This window comes from Triticum dicoccoides, chromosome 5A (assembly GCF_002162155.2).
Source record: "Triticum dicoccoides isolate Atlit2015 ecotype Zavitan chromosome 5A, WEW_v2.0, whole genome shotgun sequence".
NCBI classification, from domain to species: domain Eukaryota; kingdom Viridiplantae; phylum Streptophyta; class Magnoliopsida; order Poales; family Poaceae; genus Triticum; species Triticum dicoccoides.
The window spans coordinates 632,803,214-632,813,379 of NC_041388.1; positions in this window are offsets into that span (position 1 = coordinate 632,803,214).

Consider the following 10,166-nt stretch of genomic DNA (forward strand, 5'->3'; position numbering starts at 1 on the left):
TAGTCCCAAAAATAATATAAAAGTGGATAATAAAGCCCAATATTGCCCAAAACAGTAGATAATATAGCATGGAGCAATCAAAAATTATAGATACGTTGGAGATGTATCAAGCATCCCCAAGCTTAATTCCTGCTCGTCCTCGAGTAGGTAAATGATAAAAAGATAATTTTTGATGTGGAATGCTAGTTGGCATAATTTTAATGTAATTCTTCCTACTTGTGATATGAATATTTAGATCCATAAGATTCAAGACAAAAGTTTAATATTGACATAAAAATAATAATACTTCAAGCATACTAACTAAGCAATTATGTCTCTTCAAAATAACATGGCCAAAGAAAGTTATCCCTACAAAATCATATAGTCTGGCTATGCTCTATCTTCACCACACAAAATATTTAAATCATGCACAACCCCGATGACAAGCCAAGCAATTGTTTCATACTTTTGATGTTCTCAAACTTTTCAATCTTCACGCAATATATGAGCGTGAGCCATGGACATAGCACTATAGGTGGAATAGAATGGTGGTTGTGGAGAAGACAAAAAGTGAGAAGATAGTCTCACATCAACTAGGCGTATCAACGGGCTATGGAGATGCCCATCAATAGATATCAATGTGAGTGAGTAGGGATTGCCATGCAACGGATGCACTAGAGCTATAAGTGTATGAAAGCTCAAAAAGAAACTAAGTGGGTGTGCATCCAACTTGCTTGCTCACGAAGACCTAGGGCATTTTGAGGAAGCCCATCATTGGAATATACAAGCCAAGTTCTATAATGAAAGGTTCCCACTAGTATATGAAAGTGACAACATAGGAGACTCTCTATCATGAAGATCATGGTGCTACTTTGAAGCACAAGTGTGGTAAAAGGATAGAGCATTGTCCCTTCTCTCTTTTTCTCTCATTTTTTTATTTTTTTATTTGGGCCTTTTCTCCTTTTTATGGCCTCTTTTTTTGGGCTTCTTTGGTCTCTTTTATTTATTTTTCGTCCGGAGTCTCATCCCGACTTGTGGGGAAATCATAGTCTCCATCATCCTTTCCTCACTGGGACAATGCTCTAATAATGCTGATCATCACACTTTTATTTACTTACAACTCAAGAATTACAACTCGATACTTAGAACAAGATATGACTCTATATGAATGCCTCCGGCGGTGTACCGGGATGTGCAATGACTCATGAGTGACATGTATGAAAGAATTATGAATGGTGGCTTTGCCACAAATACGATGTCAACTACATAATCATGCTAAGCAATATGACAATGATGGAGTGTGTCATAATAAACGGAACAGTGGAAAGTTGCATGGCAATATATCTCGGAATGGCTATGGAAATGCCATAATAGGTAGGTATGGTGGCTGTTTTGAGGAAGGTATATGGTGGGTTTATGGTACCGGCGAAAGTTACGCGGTACTAGAGAGGCTAGCAATGGTGGAAGGGTGAGAGTGCGTATAATCCATGGACTCAACATTAGTCATAAAGAACTCACATACTTATTGCAAATATCTATTAGTTATCAAAACAAAGTACTACGCGCATGCTCCTAGGGGGATAGATTGGTAGGAAAAGACCATCGCTCGTCCCCGACCGCCACTGATAAGGAAGGCAATCAATAAATAAATCATGCTCCGACTTCATCACATAACGGTTCACCATACGTGCATGCTACGGGAATCACAAACTTCAACACAAGTATTTCTCAAATTCACAACTACTCAACTAGCATGACTCTAATATTACCATCCTCATATCTCAAAACAATCATCAAGTATCAAACTTCTCTTAGTATTCAACACACTCATAAGAGAATTTTATTATTCTTCAATACCTAGCATATTAAGATTTTAAGAAAATTACCATGCTATTTAAGACTCTCAAAATAATCTAAGTGAAGCATGATAGTTCATCTATTTCTTCAAAATAAAACTACCACCATGCTCTAAAAGATATAAGTGAAGCACTAGAGCAAATGACAAACTACTCCGAAAGATATAACTGAAGATCAATGAGTAGTCGAATAATTATGCAACTATGTGAAGACTCTCTAACATTTAATATTTCAGATCTTGGTATTCTATTAAAACAGCAAGCAAAGCAAAATAAATTGACACTCCAAGCAAAACACATGTCATGTGGCGAATAAAAATATAGCTCCAAGTAAAGTTACCGATGAACGAAGACGAAGGAGGGGATGCCTTCCGGGGCATCCCCAAGCTTAGGCTCTTGGTTGTCCTTGAATATTACCTTGGGGTGCCTTGGGCATACCCAAGCTTAGGCTCTTACCACTCCTTGTTCCATAGTCCATCGAATCCTTACCCAAAACTTGAAAACTTCACAACACAAAACTTAACAAAAAAACTCGCAAGCTCCGGTAGTATAAGAAAACAAAAGACCACTTCAAGGTACCGTAATGAACTCATTATTTATTTATATTGGTATTAAACATACTGTATTCCAACTTCTCTATGGTTTATAAACCATTTTACTCACCATAGATTCATCAAAATAAGTAAACAACACATGAAAATCAGAATCTGTCAAAAACAGAACAATCTGTAGTAATCTGGATCAAACATATACTTCTGGAACTCATAAAATTCTCAAATAAATTGCTTGACCTGCGTAATTTATCTATTAATCATCTTCAAAAAGAATTAACTAAATAGAACTCTCCAAATAAAAATTACAGCAGTTCTTGTGAGCGCTAAAGTTTCTGTTTTTTACAGCATGATCAACAAGACTCTCCCCAAGTCTTCCCAACGGCTCTACTTGGCACAAACACTAATTAAACACATAAAACCACATCTAAACAGAGGCCAGATGGATTATTTATTACTAAACAGGAGCAAAAATTAAGGAACAAAAATAAAGTTGGGTTGCCTCCCAACAAGCGCTATCGTTTGACGCCCCTAGCTAGGCATGATGATTTCAATGATGCTCACATAAAGGATAAGAATTGAAACATAAAGAGAGAATCATGAAGAATATGACTAGCACATTTAAGTCTAACATGCTTTCTATGCATAGGGATTTTGTGAGCAAACAACTTATGGGAACAATAATCAACTTGCATAGGAAGGTAAAACAAGCATAACTTCAAAAATTTAAACACATAGAGAGGAAACTTGATATTATTGCAATTCCTACATGCATATATTCCTCCCTCGTAATAATTTTCAGTAGCATCATGAATGAATTCAACAATATAACCAGCACCTAAAGCATTCTTTTCATGATCTACAAGCATAGAAATTTTATTACTCTCCACATAAGCAAAATTCTTCTTATTCAGAATAGTGGGAGTATCATAGGAAACTTGAATACTATAGATTATTTCCACATTAAAAGAGTAATGTTCAGAGAAGGGGTAATCATAACCATGACAAGTTTTATAAATATAATCTCTACTTTTTATAGCATAAGTATCATCACAATAATCATCATAAGTAGGAGGCATGCTATCATCATTATAAACTTGCATATCAAAACTTGGGAGACTAAAAATATCATCTTCATTAACCATAGCTTCCCCAAGCTTGGGACAAACATTAATTGCAGCAAATATATTCTCAAATATGTCATCCTCATCAAAAATAGCTTCCCCAAGCTTGGGCCTTTTCATATCATAATCATAATCACTCTCATCATTAATAGTATAGATAGCATCGACAGTATAGCAATTATTATATTCTTCCAAGCAAGTGCCAAAAAGATTTTCAAGATCATAAGAAGTATCATTATCTTCCACAATTATATTTTCCTGAGGCACAATAATAATAGGAGCAGCATTATTTGGGAGAGATATCTTTTTACCTCTCTTCCTTTTTCTTTTCTTCTTCTTCACCACATCATGTGTGGGTTCAATCCTCTTTTTGGAGCTCCTTATTAATGAGATTGGTTGAATAGGAGGCTCTTCCCCGTTACCTGATTCATCATAAGAAATAATAGGAGGGTATTGGGAAGTCTCTTCCCTTTTATTAGTATTCTCTTCATCTTCTATTTGTTTTCTTTTTTTTATGTAGTTGGCAATATAAGGATTTTCAATGCAATTCACCGCGCAATACATATAAATTTTCTCTAGATCAAAATGAAGAACTCTATCAAGATGAAATTTTGGAATACCCTCAGTTATACGTTTCATTTCTTCATAACCCAAAAGAAGGCTAAGCTCTTTAGGATGCTCAAGGGTAATCAAATTATCACAATGTTTGGACACGACTTGATCATGAAACAAATAGCATTGGAGCTTTAAATGACCATGTTCATTGCAAAGTTCACAAGGGGCACGAAAAATATTGAATTTTTCAGCACAATCATCAAGACTTTCTTGCAACAATTTGGTTTCTAAGTACTTATGCCTCTTGCAATATCTATCTTCCCTATTTGGTGTGTACTTGCAAACCCAGTCTACTCCACAAAAATTGACATGTTTATAGGAGGCATTTTCATCATAACTAGTGCAACCATCATTAGCATCATGGATATTCAAAGAATTCATACTAAAAACATTGCAATCATGCTCATCATTCAAATATTTAGTGCCAAACATTTTAGAGATCTCTTCTTCTAGCACTTGAGCACAATTATCCTTTCCATCTCTTTCACGAAAGATATTAAAAAGATGAAGCGTATGAGACAAACTCAATTCCATTTTTTTAGTTTTCTTTTATAAACTAAACTAGTGATAAAACAAGAAACTAAAAGACTCGATTGCAAGATCTAAAGATATACCTTCAAGTGCTAACCTCCCGGACAACAGCGCCAGAAAAGAGCTTGATGTCTACTACACAACCTTCTTTTTGTAGACGTTGTTGGGCCTCCAAGTGTAGAGGTTTGTAGGACAGCAGCAAATTTCCCTCAAGTGGATGACCTAAGGTTTATTAATCCGTAGGAGGCGTAGGATGAAGATGGTCTCTCTCAAGCAACCCTGCAACCAAATAACAAAGAGTCTCTTGTGTCCCCAACACACCCAATACAATGGTAAATTGTATAGGTGCACTAGTTCGGCGAAGAGATGGTGATACAAGTGGTATATGGATAGTAGATAAACGTATTTGTAATCTGAAATTATAAAACAACAAGGTAACAAGTGATAAAAGTGAGCGTAAACGGTATTGCAATGTGTGGAAATAAGGCCTAGGGTTCATACTTTCGCTAGTGCAAGTTCCCTCAACAATACTAACATAATTGGGTCACATAACTATCCCTCAACATGCAACAAAGAGTCACTCCAAAGTCACTAATAGCGAAGAACGAACGAAGAGATTATGGTAGGGTACGAAACCACCTCAAAGTTATTCTTTCCAATCAATCTGTTGGGCTATTCCTATAAGTGTCACAAACAACCCTAGAGTTCGTACCAGAATAACACCTTAAGACACAAATCAACCAAAACCCTAATGTCACCTAGATACTCCATTGTCACCTCAAGTATCCGTGGGCATGATTATACGATATGCATCACACAATCTCAATTCATCTATTCAACCAACACATAGAACCTCAAAGAGTGCCCCAAAGTTTCTACCGGAGAATCACGACAAAAACACGTGCCAACCCCTATGCATAGGTTCATGGGCGGAACCCGCAAGTTGGTCACCAAAACATACATCAAGTGGCACGTGGTATCCCATTGTCACCACAGATATCCACGGCAAGACGTACATCAAGTGTTCTCAAATCTATAAAGACTCAGTCCGATAAGATAACTTCAAAGGGGAAACTCAATTCATTACAAGAGAGAAGAGGGGGAGGAGAAACATAATATCCAACTATAATAGCAAAGCTCGCGATACATCAAGATCATATCATCTCAAGAACACGAGAGAGAGAGAGAGAGAGATCAAACACATAGCTACTGGTACATACCCTCAGCCCCGAGGGAGAACTACTCCCTCCTCGTCATGGAGAGCACCGGGATGATGAAGATGGCCACCGGAGAGGGATTGCCCCCTCCGACAGGGTGCCGGAACGGGTCTAGATTGGTTTTCAGTGGCTACAGAGGCTTCTGGCGGCGGAACTCCCGATCTAATCTCTATTCCGGAAGTTTTAGGGTATATGGAGTTATATAGGCAGAAGAAGCACGTCAAGGGAGCCACGAGGGCCCCACGAGGCAGGGGGCGTGCCCCAGGGGGGTGGGCGCGCCCCTACCCTCGTGAGCTCCTCCTTCCTTCCTTGACGTGGGGTCCAATTCCATCGGGTGGCTTTCGTTCCAAAAATAACTTCTCTAGTTGATTTCGTTCCGTTTCGACTCCGTCTGATATTCCTTTTCTTCAAAACACTGAAATAGGCATAAAACAGCAAATCTGGGCTGGGCCTCCGGTTAATAGGTTAGTCCCAAAAATAATATAAAAGTGGATAATAAAGCCCAATATTGCCCAAAACAGTAGATAATATAGCATGGAGCAATCAAAAATTATAGATACGTTGGAGACGTATCAGACACTAAATTAATATGTTAGTCCAGAAAATAATATAAATTGCTATAAAAAGTATATAAAAATGATAATAAATAGCATGGAACAATAAAAAATTATAGATGCGTTTGAGACGTATCAGCATCCCCAAGCTTAATTCCTGCTCGTCCTCGAGTATGTAAATGATTTACAAAGACAATTTTTGGTGTTGAATGCTACTCATCATAATCTTGATCGAATGATGTAACATGGTGTAAACTCGAGACAAAAGTGATTCAAAGCAATAATCTATAGTTGATAACAAGCAAGTAACATTAAATTGTGTAAACAAAAATTACTATTGCTTTTCATGGACTAATATTTTCATGTAATACCAATCAATACTCATATGCCATATTCACATCCCCATCACTCAAGGCTTTATCATATTCAAACATTTTATTATAACACAACCTAGATCTTTTATTGGATTGATAACATTGGTTCTTAACGGAGGGAAATACTTATCTCTACTATGTTGCATCATCCTTTCCTTTTCGAGGAAATCCCAACGCAACTCACAAGTAGCACCTACCTCCTTGGGCGCGTGGGGTGACCGTTTGGGCTCCCTGCAGCTCCTCTCACACTCTCCTGAAGCTTCTAGGGTCCCTTGTTGCCCAAAAAACCGTATTAAATTGGCAAGTGATTTTAACCTCCGTACATATTGATTTCCTACTAAACCAGAAACAAGCAGAAAACAGGAACTGGCACTGGCACTAGACACTAAACTAATAGGTTAGTCCAAAAAATAATATAAAATGCTATAAAAAGTATATAAAAAGGATAATAAATAGCATGGGATAATAAAAAATATAGATATGTTTGAGACGTGTCAGCATCCCCAAGCTTAATTCCTGCTCATCCTCGAGTATGTGAATGATTTACAAAGATAATTTTTGGTGTTGAATGCTACTCATCATAATCTTGATCAAATGATGTAACATGGTGTAAACTCAAGACAAAAGTGATTCAAAGCAATAATCTATAGTTGATAACAAGCAAGTAACATCAAATTGTGTAAACAAAAATTACTATTGCTTTTCATGGATTAATGTTTTCATGTAATACCAATCAATACTCATATGTCATATTCATGTCCCCATCACTCAAGGCTTTATCATATTCAAATATTTTATTATAAAACAACCTAGATCTTTGGTTAAATAATCAAATCCATGACGAACCCTTTTCAACTACCTAGTACTTTGCTTAATGCTCAATTTACAAGCCTTGGTCTTAGTACTTTAGATGACAAATAGAATAATGATGGGGATTTATAAGAAGACAACAAGTAAGAAAGTCCCACATCAATGCAGTAGATTGTTAGGCAATGGAGAGGTCGTACGATCGATATTGATGTGAGGAATCATAATTTCCACTCAATGGATGCACCAGAGCTATAAGTGTATGAAAGCTCTCATAATGCAACTAAGTGGGTGTCCATCCAACTTGCTTGCTCATTCAACGAAGCGGCGAACCGTCGGTGTCGGCGCCAGATGTGAAGATTGATCAGGTGGAATCGCAGGCCCTCCTCCTGGGTGAATGCAAACCGTCGCCCGCCAAGACCTGCCTCCCCCTCTACATCACCGATCGCGGGCAGGGAGAACCTGGTGTTGGGGAACGTAGTAATTTCAAAATTTTCCTACGCACACACAAGATCATGGTGATGCATAGCAACGAGAGGGGAGAGTGTTGTCTATGTACCCTCGTAGACCGAAGCGGAAGCGTTGACGCAACATAGAGGAAGTAGTCGTACGTCTTCCCGGTCCAACCGATCCAAGCACCGTTACTCCGGCACCTCCGAGTTCTTGGCACACGTTCAGCTCGATGACGATCCCCGGACTCTGATCCAGCAAAGTGTCGGGGAAGAGTTCCGTCAGCATGACGGCGTGGTGATGATCTTGATGTACTACCGTTGCAGGGCTTCGCCTAAGCACCGCTACAATATTATCGAGGATTATGGTGGAAGGGGGCACCGCACACGGCTAAGAATATGATCACGTGGATCAACTTGTGTGTCTATGGGATGCCCTCTGCCCCTGTATATAAAGGAGTGGAGGAGTGGAGGGCCGGCCCTCTCTATGGCGCGCCCTAGGGGAGTCCTACTCCCACCGGGAGTAGGATCCCCCCTTTCCTAGTCCAACTAGGAGTCCTTCCATGTAGTAGGAGTAGGAGACAAGGAAGGGGAAGAGGGAAGAGAAGGAACGAGGGGGCGCAGCCCCTCCCCCTAGTCCAATTCGGACTAGGCCTGGGGGGGGGGGGGCGGCCTGCCTCTCCCTCTCCCCTAAAGCCCAATAAGGCCCATATACTTCTTCTCCCGTATTCCCGTAACTCCCCGGTACTCCGAAAAATACCCGAACCACTCGGAACCTTTCTGATGTCCGAATATAGTCGTCCAATATATCGATCTTTACGTCTCGACCATTTCGAGACTCCTCGTCATGTCCCCGATCTCATCCGGGACTCCGAACTCGTTCGGTACATCAAAACTCATAAACTCATAATATAACTGTCATCGAAACCTTAAGCGTGCGGACCCTACGGGTTCGAGAACAATGTAGACATGACCGAGACACATCTCCGGTCAATAACCAATAGCGGGACCTGGATGCTCATATTGGCTCCTACATATTCTAAGAAGATCTTTATCGGCCAGACCGCATAACAACATACGTTGTTCCCTTTGTCATCGGTATGTTACTTGCCCGAGATTCGATCGTCGGTATCTCAATACCTAGTTCAATCTCATTACCGGCAAGTCTCTTTACTCGTTTCGTAATACATCATCTCGCAACTAACTCATTAGTTGCAATGCTTGCAAGGCTTATGTGATGTGCATTACCGAGAGGGCCCAGAGATACCTCTCCGACAATCGAAGTGACAAATCCTAATCTCGAAATACGCCAACCCAACATGTACCTTTGAAGACACCTGTAGAGCTCCTTTATAATCACCCAGTCACGTTGTGACGTTTGGTAGCACACAAAGTGTTCTTCCGGTAAACGGGAGTTGCATAATCTCATAGTCATAGGAACATGTATAAGTCATGAAGAAAGCAATAGCAACATACTAAACGATCGAGTGCTAAGCTAACGGAATGGGTCAAGTTAATCACATCATTCTCCTAATGATGTGATCCCGTTAATCAAATAACAACTCTTTGTCTATGGTTAGGAAACATAACCATCTTTGATTAACGAGCTAGTCAAGTAGAGGCATACTAGTGACACTCTGTTTGTCTATGTATTCACACATGTATTATGTTTCCGGTTAATACAATTCTAGCATAAATAATAAACATTTATCATGAAATAAGGAAATAGATAATAACTTTATTATTGCCTCTAGGGCATATTTCCTTCACCTGGATCCTAGCGCAGGCAGTGCCATGACCACCAGAAGGGGAGCCATTGGCGTGGTTGTGAGCGACATGAGGGACCCCCGTTTGAATTGCTTCGCAAGAATCCCCGAATTCGCCTTGTCCATGGCCCAAAGGAGGATCTCCAACATGTTCTCCGGTTCGTCCACCGGAAAGAACCGTGCCTCCTTCTCCTCTAACACCGAATCCACCACCGCATGCGCCTCCATCTTCATCTCATCCCTTGACTGAACCATGAGCGGCGCACGACCTTAAGAGTTTGCATGCATCCCATGCCGCGAACCTCCCCAGCTTCTCGTCACTGACAACCATCTCCGCCATCAC